The following is a 19,824-nucleotide window of genomic DNA, read 5'->3' on the forward strand; positions in this document are numbered from 1 at the left end:
CCCCTTCAGTATACAATACAGCCAGTTGGGTTGTTAAAACTGATATACATCCACTGTAGAGTGACTTATGGGGAAGCATAGCTGCTTTCTTACATTGAAGATACTCATCACTGGTGAGGTATATGGTTGAATAGAGCAGCAGCCATAGCAATCGCAAAGCCCATAGAAGCTATGAAACAGCCAGTTAAGTTATCAAAATAAACCTAGAGGACCAAGTCTCTGATCAGCCCCTTGTATCTGAATCCAAACATAAGATTCAGACAAGGGGGCTGATCAAAGCCCCATGTCTATCCTTTTGATAACAAACCAACTGGATGTACCAAAGCTTGAATGACCTTTGTGATTGCCATAGTTGCTTCTGCAGTTCCAATCACATACCCTGCCAGTGATGAACATTTAACTGTCTAAAACAATTCATATGTTATAAAAGTTAGTTGGTCAGTCCCACATCAGGGATCTTCACTTCTTGGTCAATCACACATCAGGGATCTAGTTGGTCCGTCCCACATCAGGGATCTTCACCTCTTTTGACACCACACAAGCAGATGATTTCATAGCTGGAACGACCTTCGTGACTTCTGTAGTTGCTTCTGCAATTTCAACTATACCTTCCTAGTGACGAACATTCAAACTGTAAAAACAAGTTTATCAGTTAATGATGAAGCTTTTCTGAATCATTTCAACATCACACTGATCTAATCAGTCTTTCAGTTAGCTGAAAAATGGTAATAGTTTGAAAGCAAACAACACCAATATTGAGATCGGTTGTGGACTAAGTATGAATCAAAAAAAATGGTAACGAGGAATAATTTGAAAGCAAAACAACAAATATTGTTAGATCAGTTGTGGACTAAATGAATCAGTTGAATGGTAACGACGAATAATTTGAAAACAAAATAATGTTGTTAGATCAGTTGTGGAGTCAGTTGGCTACAAAAATGGTAACGAGGAATAATTTGAAAGCAAAACAAAATATTGTTAGATCAGTTGTGGACTAAGTATGAATCAGTTGGCTACAAAAATGGTAACGAGGAATAATTTGAAAGCAAAACACCAATATTGTGAGATCAGTTGGCTACAAAAATGCTAACGAGGAATAATTTGAAAGCAAAATAAAGTAATGTTGTTAGATCAGTTGTGGACTAAGTATGATTAGACTAAAACCAAAGTACTACAAATTTATATTAAATATAGTTACTCTTCTCAACATGTATGACCTTATACACACTATAAGGAATGTGTTTGAGATATTAAGACCATGAAAGCTATACAGTAAAGGACTATAATATAGACGGACCATAGCTTGTAAGTGATACTTTAATAAATTATACATATACATCACTTCCAAGCTTAAATTTATTACTGATTGTCATTAAAATTACCTGATAAAAATACACATCTGCATATAGGTCAACATTTTTGCCACACTTCTTGATTTGTACCCAAATTGAAAATTTCTTCCTGATTAACAAACACACCATGTCTTCCACATACTTCATGTCATATTGTCAAGTCAGAATACATTAGAGGACTATTAACTAAAAAGAATGCTTATATTTAATGAAGTATGGTTGTGGGATCAGAAACTTCAAAATTGTATACAGCATTTATAATGACTGTATTAAAAGGTTCTTATAAAAACTTTCTTCAAAGCCAGAGGCAATTTCTAGCTCCTAACAAAATATGGAATGTTAATTTTTAATAAAGGTGAATCTTTTGGAAATTATTCTCTAGATATTTTTGACACTGCATTAGGATGATTAAAAATGTGTTTAATATGAAAAAAATTCTTTGGGATTGAAATTTACTGGCTTCTTACTGCTTTAAAGCACTTTCCTTACTACCCTGCCATCTTTACATCACAGCTGCTGTGCTTCAGAGAATGAGCATTTATAAACCAGAATTTCAACAAGTACTTCATGCACATACTTGCAGACTTCAACATTCATGTCTGTTAAAAGTAATTCCAACATAACTGCTGAACTGAACAGATACAATGTGAACTGAACAGATACAATGTCAAAGATAAAACTTTTATGTTTGAGCTAGATTAGAATTAATTCTTGTTCTTGCTGGTTTGCCATGAATACCAATTGTGAAGGGAGTAACCTTTTATTTGTAGTTAGCTTGGCTGCCTTGTGGTGGTAGTGGTACCATCAGTAGAAATTTAACACTGTTCTAGAGACACTAATTTACTCTTATGTAATGATACAGTATTATTACTACTATTACTATTATTATGATTACAATTATTACTTTATATATTCGTTCAGAAGATAAACATCCCCATTTATATGAAACAAGCCTAATGGGGCCACTGACTTGAAATTCAGGCTTCCAAAGAATATGGTGCTCATCTGAAAGAATCTACAGAAGATAACAGGAAACAGGAAGAAGAGATCAGTTATTAGAAAAGAAAAAGATACATAAAAATATAAACAAATTTGTTAAATACAATGTGAACTGTCTTCAGGGTAGTCAATGCATTGCATCTTCGCTTGAACTCTGGGGTTCTAAATAGCACAGTATCAGGTGTAAACTGTTCTAAACACTGAGAAAATTACTGTCATGTACCTCTTGCCTACAGTACTGGCTAACAATTTTTACATCTACACACTTCATAGCAGGCAAATTGGCTTGATTGTAATTACAAAATTACAATATAATAAAGCCTTATTCTTCATTCACTGAATGCTTCTGCAAACTCTTCAAAACTTACCAAAACTGGAAAAAAATTATAGTTAGGAATTCAGCTGCAATGTTGCCAATTATAGTTAAGAATTCAGCTCAATGTTGCCAAATATAGAACATTTTGCTTATTATCTTCTAGTTAGAGATATTTACAAGGCATTTTTCTGAGAGAGATGTAGAGAGAGAGAATAGAGAGAGAGAGAGAGAGAGAGAGAGAAATTATTCTCGGTATCTGCTTATTGGAGAATCATTTACAAAGTCCGTAATCATCATACAATCATTTGAACAGGCAACATGGCACAGAACTTTAAGAATGCAACCCAAATTAGGACACACAAGAAAAACTTTCATACTGTATACTATTTATGCATTGTACATGTATACGCTACTATTTATACATTGTACATGTATAAACTACTACTAAAACACTGTATAAGCTTCTACAGTATTTATACACTGTACTATTTGTATAAGCTACTATATAGTATAGGCCTATACATTGTATAAGCATCACCACAACCCCACGACCATTTTACATTTTGTAATGCATGTTTTGTTGTCTTCTAAAGTGATTCATTTACTATATGCCCATTTGTACCCCTTTCATTTTACATAATAAATGTTTCCTGAACTTAACCTAGTAAGTTGATAGCCCACCTAATCTGTTGATAGCCCTAAAAAGATAGTTTTCCTTGTTTAACTTTTGGTAATAAAAATACAACCATTTTATTATAAATCAGTATATAACATAATAAATGGAGCAGTTTCTGCATTTTTTTTTTTACATTACATTCATCAGCATCCCACCCTTGGATTTAGAACTAGAATATAAAGTTTAGGCCAAAAGACGAGCATTGGAACCTAATTTATTTCTGGTGATAGAAATTAATTTCTTGCTATAATGTGGTTCGGATTCCACAATAAGCTGTAGGTCCCGTTGCTAGATAACCAATTGGTTCTTAGCCAAGTAAAATAAGTCTAATCCTTCGGGCCAGCCCTAGGAGAGCTGTTAATCAGCTCAGTGGTCTGGTAAAACTAAGGTATACTTTTGTAAGGTCATTCAGAGCTGAAAATATTCTGAAAGAGGGTTGAAGAAAGTAAGACGGAAGAAAGAGAATATAAACGGAGGTACAGTAAAAGGAATGAAAGGGGTTGCAGCTAGGAGCCGAGGGAACGCTGCAAAGGACCTTAAGGAATGCCTGCACTTGAAATTTTACTATCAGATCATTGTTATCAAAAGACAGTTTTGATACACAGTCATTTCTGCAGGGGGCAATGCATTACTAACCTAAAACAATTCACCTTGTACTTTAATCATCTAGTTGTAGGTTTGCCTATTTATTTATTAACATTTCTTATTAACATTTCTTTATAATAACTGACTGGTGCTTTCTCTGTATCCTAGTATCTTCTGTAACTTCTTTCAAATGAACACCACATTATTTTGTAAGCTTGAATTTCAAGTCGATGGTCCTTGTGGGCTTATCCCATATCAATAGGGTTCATTCTCTGAATAATTAATAATAATAATAATAATAATAATAATAATAATAATAATAATAATAATAATAATAATAATAATAATAATAATAAATAATTATTTTACAGGTAAAATGCTTTTCTATAGAAATCATTAGCTCTTGATTTTGTTTCAACTATTTTCTCATCACTGCAAGTTTTTTTTTTTTTAGGTTTTCCAGGTTGGCTGGAGTATCAAATTCTCAAAAACAAAATTACAGTGCTGTAAATTTGAAAAATGTTTTAATTGTTCTAGGCTTAGGCACTAAGGATGTGATTTTGAAAAATATAAATACTTTCCAAGTAGAGTCTAAATCAATTATTAAGTGGTCAGCTTGTGAGCTCCTGAAGACCACTGATACCACTTTCACAAAATATATATCTCTCTCATCTTTTGAAGTCTAGATATCTGTGCAAACTGGAATAAAAATAATTTCAAAGTTGCTGACATGTGAACATATTTCAAGTCTGTAGCAAATGTTACAAAACTCTAACTACACTGACCAGTGGGTTTACATCCTACTGTTTACAAAATATCAGACAATGAGAGTTTCTTGCAGACTAAAATGGCAATGTTAAACTCCTGTGTTAATCTTACTCATGCACGGTACAGTACTTTCAAATTCCGTCTGATGATTTCAGCCACCAACAGTGCTAAAAATTGACTCCACAAACTTTCTTCCAAGCCACCCAATTTTCACTTCATACAAGTGAGAAGTTGAAGGAAACTTAGGACAGCTGTACCTTATATACCAAACCTCCCAATAAGTGCCCACACTAGGAACCTCACCCGTATTGACCAGGACCCCTTACTTGGTTGCAAATTGTTCTGATGCATTTTGATTCCACAACCTTTCTTCCAAGCCACCTAAATTCCATTCCATACAAGTCTTAAGTTGAATGGAGAGCTAAAACTGTTGTATCTTATATACCAAACCTCTCAATAACAAGTGATAACGGTAAGAACCTCACCAGTATTCACTAGGAACCCTTACTTGCCTGCAAATTTGACGGCTATGTCAAAGGACAGGAGTTTGAAAGAACGAAGACCACTCTGGAAGACCACTCTCTTGGGATGGAAACTGCAAATACTGGCTCTGTATATATGCATCTTCAGCCTGAAAATGACAAAAAATCATTAGATTGTTATGGCTACAACTAAGCTTGATCATGCAACATGCAATAACTTATTTTGAATGAGTTGACAATGACTACTACTGCATACAGAATGTGTATACATCATACTGTACACTATTTCAGAGTAGAGAATAGTACTGTAGTTTTGTATCTTACTTATATTACAGCCTGAAGTGGCATACAAACAATTGACAAAGAAAAATGGTTAGTATAAATCTGGTTGGCACTTTCATGTTGGTCAGCTACGTTCTACAACAGAGCAAAGTTAGTCTGAGAATGATCTTAGATTCTGATATAATTATTTTCCATCAATAAATGAGCTATTCATATATTTCTATGATGGAATTTTCAAAGAGTTGAAACTCTTCTCTATAATGCAACTAGCTAACTGAATGGAGAAAAGAAGCATCTTGTTTTTTTGTTTCCAATTCTTGCAAGATTGATAATCCCTGTTACGGATAACAGTCTTCTGCAACAGCAGCCACCAAGCCTGTTCAGTTGCTTACACAGAAACAAGTTGGTTTTATACTAGTCTCAAAAATATCAGCTCTTCAGTAATAGTATTCTTTGAGCCACATCTGCTCTTCCAAGACCTGGAAATTGTCTCTTATGGTATTTTCTCCACAGTTTGAAGAATTTTACTTTATGCCACTCAAGTTTTTGGATGAATTTTCCACTTGTGGGGAATGTTATATGTATACTATGTATAAAAGTACATTTAGATTTTTCTTAGGGTTTTCTCTTTCAGGGACATATTACTGAGATATACAATGGACCTCAAAAGACCTCAAAATGCAAGGACAAACCTGTGATTTTCAAACATGCTCTTAGCTTGAAAACAGCCAACACTGTTATAGATGAATGTTATTGGTAATTACTATGACTTTGTAATAGTTCGTGGTTAGGTTCCTTGGTATATTTCATTTCCTGAAGAAAGCACCTACATTATGAAAAATTAAATTTTACTAAACTCAACAGCCTTGGGTACAAATTCACCAGTAGTTTGCACCCTGGTTGGAATGCAAGAGATAAACTTGATTGAATTTACAAGCTTTGATCTGGGATGCAACACCATCACTGGCTTAGGCTTTGCTGTTAATTTCAGTTTCACTGGAACTATAGAGCAAAAAATGAAGAGGCTTCCTTCTTCAGCAATTCTAATCAACTGAAGTGTCAATCTATCAGTGGAGAAAGGAACTGAACAACCATACTGTCTATTTTTTTTATCTACAGTACTAGATAGGTGGCAGACTTCAAAGTAGGGTTTAGTAGTCTGCAGCCTTAGTGCTGGGCACATTTCACCTTTCATAAATACACGAGATTCTTGAAAGGAAAGAGGTCTGTTAGTCTCATTTTGCTGCTTCTACAAAACAGTACTTTTCAAAAGCTGTACAAACTTCAAATGGTTTTAATTTGTTCTTGAATGTGTGTGTGTGTAATTCAAATGGGGACAAGGACTGGTTGCTATGTCTGACAGTGCATAACTGGCAACTACCCTTTTCTTGCCTGCTTCATTAACAGAGTCAAAGTCTGTCAAGTAATTCTGAGCACTTCTTTGTGACCTATCTTCTGAGTGTATTTATAATAGCTTCTCCAAAGCTGACTACTTCTGTCTATACAAACACTGATCCTCTACATCTTGTCTTTTAGCTATTTTAAAAAAGAACATGATATCTTTTAATTATGATCCTAATTTGCTTGCAAGGTCTCCCCAAACAGATGATATCACTGTAAATCTGGGAAATATTCTGGTACTTTGAAATGAGAGAAGCAGACGCATGTCTTGGACATCTGAAACTAACAATATCTTAAGGAAAAGACTTCAGATGTTGGTAATATAACTTTTGGGAAAAAGGGCCTTTCTGGGAGTGGGGGCAAACTTGCTCAGCCTCCATGGAGATGGTTTTGAAGCCTTGGAAAACTTATCATACCAAATAATATTAAAATTGAAGTAATTAAAAAGTACTTAACATGCAATGCAAGCATCTAAGGTACAGGAAAACCAGTCAAAGAAAGAGTGTAGAGATTGAACAAAAGTAAATTTGATTATAAGATAAAAGGAAGTGATGGCACATGATGCTCAAAAGCAGTATTACAGTCTTTGAAGCAAACTGAGCTAACTCTTGGTAACCATGTTTAACATCCAAGGAAGCAAACTAAAGCATAGCAAGAGAACTGCTAACATGTCTACCCATTAATGCAAGAACTGCAGAGACTTCAAAGGCAAGGGGTGGGGAAATACCAAGGTTTCACCACAACTAAATTTCAGACAGGCTTATCCACTCAGCTGCAGGAAGCCCCTTCTGGGGCACTGCCAACTCAACAATTGTACTTTTCTTCTAGTAACCCCTCCCTGACTGGCAACCCCATTTTGTCATATCAGTTGAAGATGAGAATAACTGAATGTTAAGTCTGATAGCGCACTTGGAAAAGATGAAGATCAGTGGGTTTGGAGAACCCAAAACTTGCACCATTAAAATCATGAAGTACTAGGCTCCTTGAAATAAAACACTAAAAAAAGGGATTTAGTGAAAAAAACAGAAGCTCAGTATTGACCCCTAAAGCCTACAAAATGCAAATATTACTAAGCAGATAAAAATAGTTTTTCTGAATACAGCACAATAATCATTTGGCCTATCAGGCTGCATTCACTCACTGCAGACAAAGTTCCCAGAGAGATTGGCATTTAAGGCCTTTTGTTTTTGTACTTCAATTGTTTTGTCTAGTCACTGATGAAATCATCTTCCATGGTATTTAAAAACATCTGTATTGCCAAGCCCTACTTTTTCTCCAGCAGAATGAATGGCTGGGTTAGGTAAGGTCACTGAGTTGGCCTTTGGAAGCCCCAAGTGAACAAGGTTTGTGATAGCTCCTGCATCTACACAGCAAGATTTCAACCACCAATCTTTTACACCACTGTTGTCTGAGACAGGTCTTATTAACAGTCTTGCTTCAAAACATGCAAAGACTCGAAGGTAACAGCTCAACTTTGAGGACTTTGTACCTATCAGCTACCATATTTTGATTATTTCTTACTATGTACCCCATTTTGGATGTGATAAATTTGTTAATATATCTCTTAAATTGAATGTTAAGAGTTATGTACAGGGTAGTTTAAGTTAGGACTACAAGGAATTACTGTTAAATATAAGATCAGAAAAAATTCAAGTGCAGGATATAGTATAGGGTCTCTTGTTACTTATCAGAAAGGCCAGACGCTCAAAGTGTCTTAAGATGTGTTGTAATTCTAAACAGTTTGAAAATTCAAACCAGGAGCAATTTTCTTGCAAACTAAATTGTGTACCATTACAACAAGTAAAAAATTTCTGGTCCATTCATCATCTTGGAAAATTTATTATCCTTTTTGTTGAAGATCCTAAACCCCACTGGACATTCAAAGCCAAACTGTTACAGAAGGTTGTATAAAAAAAAAAAAAAAAAAAACAGTACTACAAAAGATACTAGAAAACAGAAGTTAATTATTCACATTTATCAACTGTTCCTACATGTCTACCTCTTTACATAACTCATCAATATGTTTAACACTACACATGGCTAGTTACGTTGAATTTACCATCTCGCTTTTAACAACTACCAAGTAGTCACGATGTAATCCTTCAGTTGAGACTAATATAGTTCACCACACAGATGTACAGAGTTCTTCCAAGTTCCATCTGCACAATTTGTTTCTTGATCTAAACTCCATCATCATCAAACTGGAAGTATATGAAAAATTAGACTTTTCTGGGCTTATGACTGAAAACTCTCGCATTACATTTTTCAATTTACTTTTAAAATTTATATATTTTCTAATCAGTGTACAGGTCAAGAGCTACAAAGATTGCTTGTAACTTTGGTAAACTGGTTTGGTAGTGCAAAATCCTTCATGTTAAAATAACTATAAAAATTCTTTAAAAAAAGTTTTTCCAACAGAGTACCTGAAATCCCAGCTCTGTAGGGACCCATATTGGGAACATTAATGTATTCTCGGACTTTTTATATTGCGAGCTTTGTAAAAAAAAAAAAAAAAATGTTCATATGACCATTGCTCAGTTTTATTCAACAATTTTTAGTCTAAATACTCCTTGTTATTGTTAAAACTACCATGCAATCTGAACTAGCAAGACTACCTTATCCACATACTAGTGGGTTTGTACACATTTAGTGTTTTTTTTGCCAAAGAATAACATATTAGGACAGCCATACACACCCTTCTTACTGTTACCATATAAGAAGAATGGTTTCTTTAACAGCTAACAAAATTATATATCTATATATATCTGATAAGAGCACTTAGTTCCTCTTGTCTGTGGTTGGGTCTACAAATAAGACTTAATCCCCAGCTTTCTGGCCTAAATGAGATATGAGTTTGAAAAGCTGCTGAAAATATATGACTCAAACTATGTGATGGCTCCATATTACAATATACTGTAGTATCAGTTCAGCTACTCGAGTAGATGCCCAGGGCAATAAGGTTTCATCTACTCTAAAAATTCATTGCTTTTGAGTTCAGTCTTGTACCCAATGACTATTCATAATGAAAAGCCTGGAAGGTATCTCATATCGAACCCAGGTAGTCTGTTCGATTAGTCTGTATTTACAGGAGTTTCCAAACCTGTATCCTGTAGACCTACATACTACCCTATTTCCAAGTCCGGTAGCTGTACTAACAAGTCTGGAAATGGAACGCTACATTATGAAACAGCTGATGAGAGCATCAGCCAAGACTCACTATAGACAACAAATGACTGCGAAGTGCTGCTATGAATCAACTAAATTATTTCTGCTGATCAGCAGATTGCACTGTACACGTCAACCAGCTCACAGGTCCCACTAATATTCTCAAGGGAAGTTAAGCTTGATTTTAAAATTTTCTGAAACTTTTGACCAAATGAAAACACTGCAGTAATTCTTCCACGTCGTTCTAGATACGTAACACCAACTCATATAGGTGTAAATTATCGGTTAATTAGGCTAGGAACTGTGTGGAACTGCAGTTAGCTGTATCCACATACTATTCTAAGGCAAGCTATAATATAAGGTCTTTGTTACTTAAACAGACTTTCTACTTGTCATTAGCCTTACCCCTAAAGCATTTTTAAGGTGAGGTGTAACTGTGATTAAATAATTTTCATTCCTTTACAAACTCCATTATCACCAAATATTCTGAAATGAGAAAACTCTAAACTTTTTTTTGGCTAATGACTGAATTCAACACTTCTTACCTTTTTGCTTTCAAAATTCTTACAGAATCTTGGTCTACAGGAACTTCGCTGCCATGATGCAATACTCTCTGCAAACTATAGGTCTGACACATTGCATACTGTACTATGCAGTTCCTTTCACTTTTACCTTTCAGGTAGTGTACATAATCTTCTATAGCCACCTAAGATTACTGACTTGATGAAACCACTGGAGAACAGGATTATCTCTTGGCTTACGGTAAGGTCTTTCTGAAAAAAAAAAAGTTTTAAACATTCTGGTGGCTAAGGACAGAAATTTATAGCATTTCCTAAATATTTAAATTTCCAAATTTCATAAAAAATCAATCAGCACCTAAACAACTGTATATAGATTATGATCAAACTAAGGTCATCAGTACCAATCTGTTAACTCAACTGACTTTTATTTTTCTGAACTATCAGTTGAGTCACTGTGATCTGGAACAAGGCATTAAATCTACCACTGTTGTTTCATTCCCATACGGTAGAAACTACAAATTCTGCCATTGCTAACTGTCTCAAGGTTACATCAACCATATTTCTCACAAAATATATTCAATGATAGTATATGACTTTTGAAAAGTCACAATTACACTGTTACCTTACACTGTAACCAGACTGCACGTCCATTATTTAGCATCAACTATGATTTATTTGGGATTGGCTGTTTATGTGGGCTCGAATATTTTGTCTGAAGACGGTCTTTGCTCCATTATCCTCTAGGAAAAAAAAAAAAAAGACCCAAAAAATGTGGGTTGTCACAAAACCTTTCTTGCTGTTACAAATTTCCATATGATTCTTGTAATGTGCTTTTTAAAAACTGGGTTCCAAACCTCTTATTTAAACCTTTGTAACTTCTGTGATTTATTTTTTCTTCTCGTATTTAATCAAGACTATCAATGTTCTGTTCCATTCAAGTTTCTTTTCATTCTTTTAAATACTAAAAAAAATCACTAAAGCCACAATATAATCTCAAACTTAAGTAAAAAACAATTAACACAGTTTTGAAACTGAATCACGGCAGAGTAGTTTAATTTACGTCCAGTTACTTCTTTACAAAGTTCGTTTACATGGCTCATTCTAACCTGATAACCGCCATTTGACATTTTATTTATTGGCATTGCGTCACATACATTAAAAATACCTTCCATAATGTCTCGAAATGTCTACTGGGGTAAAATATTTAGGGACTAAAAGAGGCGTGGAGGCTGCGATGTCTAGCCATAGGTCTAAAAGGTACTAGTCCATATATGACTGGTAGGCCTATAGGCAATGGCTTTAAACAAACTGCCAAAGCGAACTTCAAACCACATTTTGGCAAAGCGAACTTCAAACCACATTTTGGCAAAGCGAACTTCAAACCACATTTTGGCAACTTCAAACCACATTTTGGCAAAGCTTAACTTCAAACCACATTTTGGCAAAGCTTTTGGCAAAGCGAACTTCAAACCACATTTTGGCAAAGCGAACTTCAAACCACATTTTGGCAAAGCTAACTCCACATTTTGGCAAAGCAACTTCAAACCACATTTTCATTTTGGCAAAGCTTCAAACCACATTTTGGAACTTCAAACCACATTTTGGCAAAGCGAACTTCAAACCACATTTTGGCAAAGCGAACTTCAAACCACATTTTGGCAAAGCGAACTTCAAACCACATTTTGGCAAAGCGAACTTCAAACCACATTTTGGCAAAGCGAACTTCAAACCACATTTTGGCAAAGGAACTTCAAACCACATTTTGGCAAAGCTAACTTCAAACCACATTTTGGCAAAGCGAACTTCAAACCACATTTTGGCATGCAACTTCAAACCACATTTTGGCAAAGCGAACTTCAAACCACATTTTGGCAAAGCGAACTTCAAACCACATTTTGGCAAAGCGAACTTCAAACCACATTTTGGCAAAGCGAACTTCAAACCACATTTTGGCAAAGCGAACTTCAAACCACATTTTGGCAAAGCGAACTTCAAACCACACTTTAACATTTTGTTTGTCTCTGCCTGGTTCTGGGTTCCTGTCTAATCTGACACCACTTTCTCTTGATTGAACGCATTACATTTAATGGCTGCCAGTTGTGAAAAACGCAATTACGTATTATTCACAACTAATTCTCTACCGCTAAACTATTCTTGTAGACTACAGTAGTCGTAATTGGACACTTAATCATTTCAACAAATTACTGTAGAAATTAGTCCACTAAATAAAACTTACAGCTCCCCCCACCCCCGGGTCAATACGCTGTTTTCCCCTTTTAACAAATAAGGCAGCTTTCAAAATAACTTCATCAAATTTTGAAAGTACTAAATTACGTAGATCGTTCTTGACTGAAGGCGTAATCGGGTTAAAATATGAAACTTGACAAAAATGCAGGTAAAATATGAGCTAACTTTTTATAATATCACCAGCAATAAGACTGATTAATTAGTTTTTCCACTCCAACGACCTCTCAAGATGAAACTTTTGTTCCAGCGCAGAGCGTATTCCAGTCAGCTGGAAATCAAATTGAAGTGTGAAGTATCAGTTTATTTAGACTCATACTAAACTGTTACTTGAATAATTAATTATTTTTAAATGTGTAGCTTAAATTCGAGGCTGCAATCTCGTTCCCTTTATCTAGAGTCATCTGTTTTCAAAGTAGGCCTACTGTTAGCAACAGATGGTAACACTGCATTGCATTACACCATCAGATTTTTCTTATCTGTTATTAATGTATTGGTCCCATTTCCCGTGAATTAACTAATTATCATCCAAGTACTAATTAAAATGAAATCGATATTTGACCAAATTAACGTACGGATTAATCCGTTTCGGAGTTAATTGCTATCGGAAGGAGTAAGTGTTAGGCTAATGGAGAAGAACTTTCCGTTAAGGATGATTTTAACTTTTCAAAACTGAATTTTAATGGAGTCTGAGCAGCACCACAGCTTTGGAAGACTAATTAAGTGATTTGCCTTTTCAAAGGAATATATTTAAAGCGTGAACCTCTACCCTAAACAGTGCCTAAAATACCAAAATGATTTAAAATGAAAACGGCTCAACTACAAACCGGTTACAGGGAGTTTTAAAAACTTGTCTGGCCATAACGGACATGAGAGAGAGAGAGAGAGAGAGAGAGAGAGAGAGAGAGAGAGAGAGAGAGAGAGAGAGAGAGAGAGAGAGAGAGATAAAGCAGTTCATAATTCAATCCTGAAGGAAAACTTTCCACTAGCCTGCAGGAACAAAAAGTTCAGAAAGCCTAAGTTTCACTATAAGGAAGTTTAAATTGTATCAGGATCAACTAGACGTAACCCGCAAAGTAATTCAGACCAAAAAAGTAATTGTTTAAAATCTAGTTGCTCAATTAAAGATAATCACATGCTATTACTATAACTACCTTGGAAATCTACCACAAACCAGCATCTGTCGTACAATAGGCCTATAACAAGAAAGACTCTTAAAATAAATGTTTCTTTACTAACACGTATTAACTATTTTATGAATTGACCAAATTTAATAATTTTTCTCGAATAATACTGACAGTGAGGCCACGGGTATAGGCCTAAGGTTGCCGAGACTGCTTCCGTAAAGAGAGAGAGAGAGAGAGAGAGAGAGAGAGAGAGAGAGAGAGAGAGAGATCATTCTGATGCCTAAATAGGCCTATCTGTAATGGGTAATTTGACAACCTGTCTTTAATGGCATTCAACCTAACTATTAGACCTAGTGACTCCAAACAGGTTAATTATACTTCCGATACGCCCAAATTTTATCGTTTACTGAATTATACACCAACTAAACGCCCAACCGGAAATGCAATATTTCGTCCATAACCACACGTAAAACGGGCCTACATCTCGTTCCTTCCCTTATCTGCACGACTGTCGTTTCCGCTAGACCAGATTCTCTCGACGCAAATATGGCTGCCGTGTGCTTAAGGCTATAAATGTTTTATTTTGGGGTAAAATAAAAAAAAAAAAAAAAACTGGGAAAATAATAAACTTTCAAACCCCTGGCATAAAATATGGCTGCCGTGTACCTAAGGCTACAAATACTTGGGCTGAAAACCCGCCGGGAAAATAATGAAATACTCCTTTCAAATCCCAGGCATAAAACGTGGCTGACGTGTACCCAAGGCTACAAATGGTTTTTCGGGGTAAAAAAATCGCCAGGAAAATAGCAAACTACTAATTTTAAATCCGAGGCCGAAACCACGGCTGCCGTGTGCCTAAGGCTACAAATACCTTTTGTCTAAAAACCGTCGGGAAAATAAACTAATCCATTCAAACCCGAGGTCAGAAACATGGTTGCCGTGTACTTAAGGCTAAAATTACCTAACTTGGGCTGAAAAATCGCCGGGAAAATAATAAACTACTTTTAAATCTAGGCAGGAAACATGGCTGCCGTGCACCCAAGGCTAAATACCTTTCGGCTAAAACATCGCCGGGAAAATAATGAAAAAAGATCCCAGGCCGGGAACATACCTATAGCTGCCGTGTACCTAAGGCTACAACAGCCTTTTGGCTAAAACACCGTCGGGAAAATAATAAAATCTCCTTTTTTACAATAACGATTTACAAGTCGCCCACTACAGAAACCGTGAAAATAAATAATTACCTTTAGAAGTTCCACAATATTCGAATATTCCCGGTGGAACCACTTCCGGTCTTCAGAGGTGTCTCAGGTGAACTAACCCAGATGGACAGTTCCGGCAGTTCAATGAACAACGAAGCAGTTCTCCCTCTGGGCCAATCAGGAGCCTCCACCAGGACCAGAAGCGAATTTAGGCTGGTTTTGCTTAGATGCCACTTCCTGTAGCAGGGAAATGTGGAATTTCTTCATTATTTTAAAAGAATTGGAATTTTTTGATTATTTCAAAGAGGAATGGCAGGAATTGGTTAAATGCCACTTCCTGTAGTGGGGATGTGTGGAATTAATTGTTTTGAAGAGGAATTGGATTTTTGAAAATTGTTTTAAAGATGAATTGGAGTAGAAAAAAATTTAATGAGGAATTATTGTTTTAAAGTGGAATTGGATTTTTAAAAATTGTTTTAAAGAGGAATTGGATTTTTAAGAAATTTTGAGGAATTGGATATTTAAAATTTTTTTAAAGAGGAATTGATTTTAAAGAATTGTTTTAAAGAGGAACTGGATTTTAAAAAATTGTTTTAAAGAGGAATTGGATTAAAAATTGTTTAAAGAGGAACTGGATTTTTAAAATTGTTATAAAGAAGAACTGGATTTTTAAAAATTATTTTAAAGAGGAATTGAATTTTTAACAAATTGCTTTAAAGAGGAATTGAAACCGAAAAATAAAAATAAACCAACTCTAGGTATCAAAATAAAAAAAAAATACGAAAAAATGGAACTGATAATTTTAAGATTAAAAATTAAATGAATGAGTAAAGAAAATTATATGAATAAGTCGATAAAATTTACTGAATAAAACATGTAAATAAAATTAAATGAATAACATGAGTCAAGAATATTTTGCGAGTAAGGTGAATATTGCTAATCCTATTGGCGAGAGAGAGAGAGAGAGAGAGAGAGAGAGAGAGAGAGAGAGAGAGAGAGAGAGAGAGAGAGAGAGAGAGAGAGACTCCACAGAAAACGATCCAAAATTGTAACACGCTCGTTTTCTATGACAAATAAGTATGGCTAACTAAGATAGATTAGGAATTCTAGAGCTCTTCTGAAAAACGTTCCTTTGAGAAGGTTTTAGTTTAAATATTCGACGGTGAATTATATTAATTCTTTTTATTGATGTTTGTTCTTAATCTCTACCCTTCTGCAAGTTTAGGACCTTTTAATATTTGTGCAAATGCACGAAAGTTTTCACAACATTCCCATCTCTCTATGGAACAAGAAAATCAATAAGTTATTGGGAAAATTTAATAAGTTGTTGTGAAAATTTATAAGTTGTCGTGGCTTGTAACAACATTAAGGATGTCAAATAACAACTACTAGGCCTATCTGAGGCTGTAACATTGCAGAAAGGTCCACATTAGGCCCATTCCTTCCTGAAAGCCACACTTCTGCATGCTATATTAAATCATGTAACTTGGGTTACATGGAAACTGGAATAATGTTTAAAATATGTTTTACGTTTAAGATATGTTTTGTGAGGCACGAAGCTATCTAGACAGGATTTCCAAAGAATCTTTAATATTTTCTGTGAATAGTAAAGCCAACGAACGGAGTCAACATAAGTCTAGCTCCAGACGCTTTCAAATAATCTTAGTTCAGATGCAATTACAAACTATTAAGACTTTATTCAGTTATGTTATTGCGGATTTGGCAATTAATATGGAATACGGAGCATGAATAAGCTCATAAGTAGAATGCAACACACTTGTGGTCTGTTCGGGACACCATACTTTCTTAATGCTGACTGTTATAGTGAACTCTAGACCTACTTGACCTGTTTAGTGTCTCTGCAGAGTGTTTTAAAGTCCATAGCCTCAATGCAACATGTACCTTAACCATTTCCTAAATGTTGAGGGTACATACCTTTAAGTTATCCATAACACTATGGTGAAGTTAATGTGAAAAGCTTATGCCGACAGGCTCCATTGGCACCCTTAACCAGTGAAGAATGCATTTGTAGGTGTTTTCATACTAAGGCTTTCCATCAGCAAATAATTTAACCATTTTATGCCTCTTGCATGAATTTGAAAAAAATATCAAACTTTATACATTTTTTGAGGCCCTACGCACTGAGTATGTGTCCTGAGAAGTGTGAGAAAGATAGAGCACTGAGCCCTTACACTTACTTACCTGATTAAATTTGTAGGCCTGCTATCCGATCTCTGTACATACTGAAGGGGGCAAGAAGCTTATCATCATCATTATAATAGCTTATCATCATCATTATAATAACCCTCTTGCCGGAATGTTTAGCCGATACTGCTTCATTGGTCAGTCTATTTGAAGAGCACCTCATCTTCAGCACATCAAGGTCAGTCTACAGTTATGCAAATGAGTACCTGTTAGTAACCAGGGATGTGGTGTGGTAGTTCGTCTTTAAAATGCTTGGTTTATGACTATTTTAGGGCAAAAATATCTTGGATTCAAGAAACCACTGTCATACTGATAGATATGACTGCGCTATCCAGTTAACTGGTTTTCAGTAAACAAGCGTTCATAGCAATTAAATCATAAATGCTTGTTCAGGCAGTAGAAGTGATATTTGGCATCTATACAGAAGTTTGCTTCTAATAATTAATATAACGGAAGTCTCTCATATCTTGAATAATGACTGGTAATTTTGGTACATGAACAATTATTTCTTCTTATGGAATCAGATGAAGAAACCCCTTTATGCATTGTTATGTACCACTGGAGGGTAAGTTTCAGATAAGTCTTCAGTCAAGGAGTGTTTTTTTTAGTGCAGTGCAGTGATTAATGAACAGTTATTTCTTCTTATGTTGGTTAGTGAGGGTAAGTGAGATAAGTCTTCAGTCAAGTGGTTTTTGGAATGATGAGCCTGGTGGTTTAGGCGGACGTTCCCCCAAACCCCATCTCATTCAAGAATGTGGCCCTGTATGGTCAACCCTCAATAAACAAGTCATGCTAGTTCATTCTGTAAGCATTAGTAATGTCATTTTGGGCTCAATGGGAATGTTTATAAGATCTTCTTGAGACAATAATGGGGCAGATTTTTAAAACTTTCTTGAGCACCTCTCCAAACTCTTTTACCTAAACTGAACACCTTGATTACTGTACCTTTGATGTATCATCAGCTCTCTCTCTCTCTCTCTCTCTCTCTCTCTCTCTCTCTCTCTCAGTATTCCCATCAACTGGCTTGTCAAAAACGTTTAATCTTGTTCTCTAAAATATACTCGACATTCTGCCAAATATTCATGTCTTCCATTCAGCTTGTTTGCAAGATTTCCGACAAGACTCTTTACTCGATGCATTGAATATAATTTTGGGTGAGGGCCACTTTTAAAATTCACAGGTATCTCCCTCTATGTAAAACTTCTGACAACAAACTGGTTTACTTCAAAACCCATTGTCTTTCTTTTTTACTGACACTTAGCAATCAGGAGTCTTTTCTCTGTACTTTTTGAAGGCATCAGCACTGAATTATACCTCTCTTGTCTTTCAGATGACCTCAGCTTTCATTTCATCAGAGATATAATCAGCTGTCTGTCCCAAAGTCAGTCCACATATTGTCTCTCAGAGTTTTCAGCTCACATTTCAAATGATCTCTCAGAAACTCTTCAATCACCAACACACCAGACCGGTACATTTTTTGTGTGCCCATGTACAGTAGCCTACTAAAAGCGTACATTCTGCCCAGGCAATGTTTTTTATCCCATGCCATGAATTTAAAGTTAGCCTTAACCTGTATATTTTCAAAACAATCACGAAGCAGAAGTAGACACTACCTTCCTCACTGAGTACTACACACACACTAATATTGTTTTCCTTAATCTTATGTCAATATGTCAATTTCCCATTCTTCTTCTTCTATCTACACTTGGTAGACCTTGAGAGTATATAAACTGTCATTTCAGAAGGAGTTTCTGTACAAGCAAAATTGTTTATGCAAGGAAATACTTTATTGAGGCTTTGTAAAGATTTTTTTTAGCAGAATATTTCAGAGGAGAGATGTCGTATCATGCTTTGTTATTGATTTTGCCCCTGACATAAAAAAATGCGTATTGTTACGCATGCAAAATTTTAGCTGAAGGCTGGTGGGTTTCACAAAAACATTCTGGTCCACACAGGTACAAACATTTCAAAGGTTCTTCATTTTTATTACAAGGCTTCAGTCATGCTAATAGCTCTACTTTCTCCGTCATTGTCAAATTACAATTGAATTTTCTGCCATTCACTTTTCCAGCTACAAGTAATTACAAATATTTACCACTGTTGTTTTTTAATGAAGTGGCCTTGTGCCATCAAAGGCTACTGCTCCTTTGAATAGTAAAAGAACAAGAAGCACTACAACCTACCTGAGGTACTTTCATGTGAATGTAATACAATGGTTTGTATTTGCAATGTCAAGCAATTGTTTTTCACGGCTTACAGAAAGTTGCTTTGTATTTTGTTCAAAGTTTTATCGGACTTCGAGTGACATTCAAGTTTGTATTTATTACTCCTTGTTTTGTAATCTTTGTAATCATATGTGCATTACTACTCTCAAGCTGGTTTCCTCTTTCACAAAGGGTAATGAAACCTTTTACAATGAAGTCAGCGAAAGAGACGCACGGATACTGGCGTTTCAAGAAGTTAGGCCTATACCTTAAATACTGCTCACAATTTATCAAT

The 19,824-nt window shown here is 35.4% G+C and overlaps 1 long non-coding RNA gene across 1 annotated transcript; it reads right to left on the reverse strand.

Annotated features, from left to right (window-relative positions):
- Positions 1 to 292: 292 nt before the first annotated feature.
- LOC136830581 (uncharacterized) lies at positions 293 to 17,456 on the reverse strand. The gene is made up of 6 exons (XR_010850668.1): positions 17,323 to 17,456; positions 15,163 to 15,357; positions 10,572 to 10,799; positions 8,942 to 9,062; positions 5,209 to 5,327; positions 293 to 631 (listed from the first exon to the last, which is right to left on the reverse strand). It is a non-coding gene; the product is annotated as an uncharacterized lncRNA (long non-coding RNA).
- Between the last annotated feature and the right edge of the window lie 2,368 nt (positions 17,457 to 19,824).

This window comes from Macrobrachium rosenbergii, chromosome 47 (assembly GCF_040412425.1).
Source record: "Macrobrachium rosenbergii isolate ZJJX-2024 chromosome 47, ASM4041242v1, whole genome shotgun sequence".
Taxonomy (NCBI): Eukaryota; Metazoa; Arthropoda; class Malacostraca; order Decapoda; family Palaemonidae; genus Macrobrachium; species Macrobrachium rosenbergii.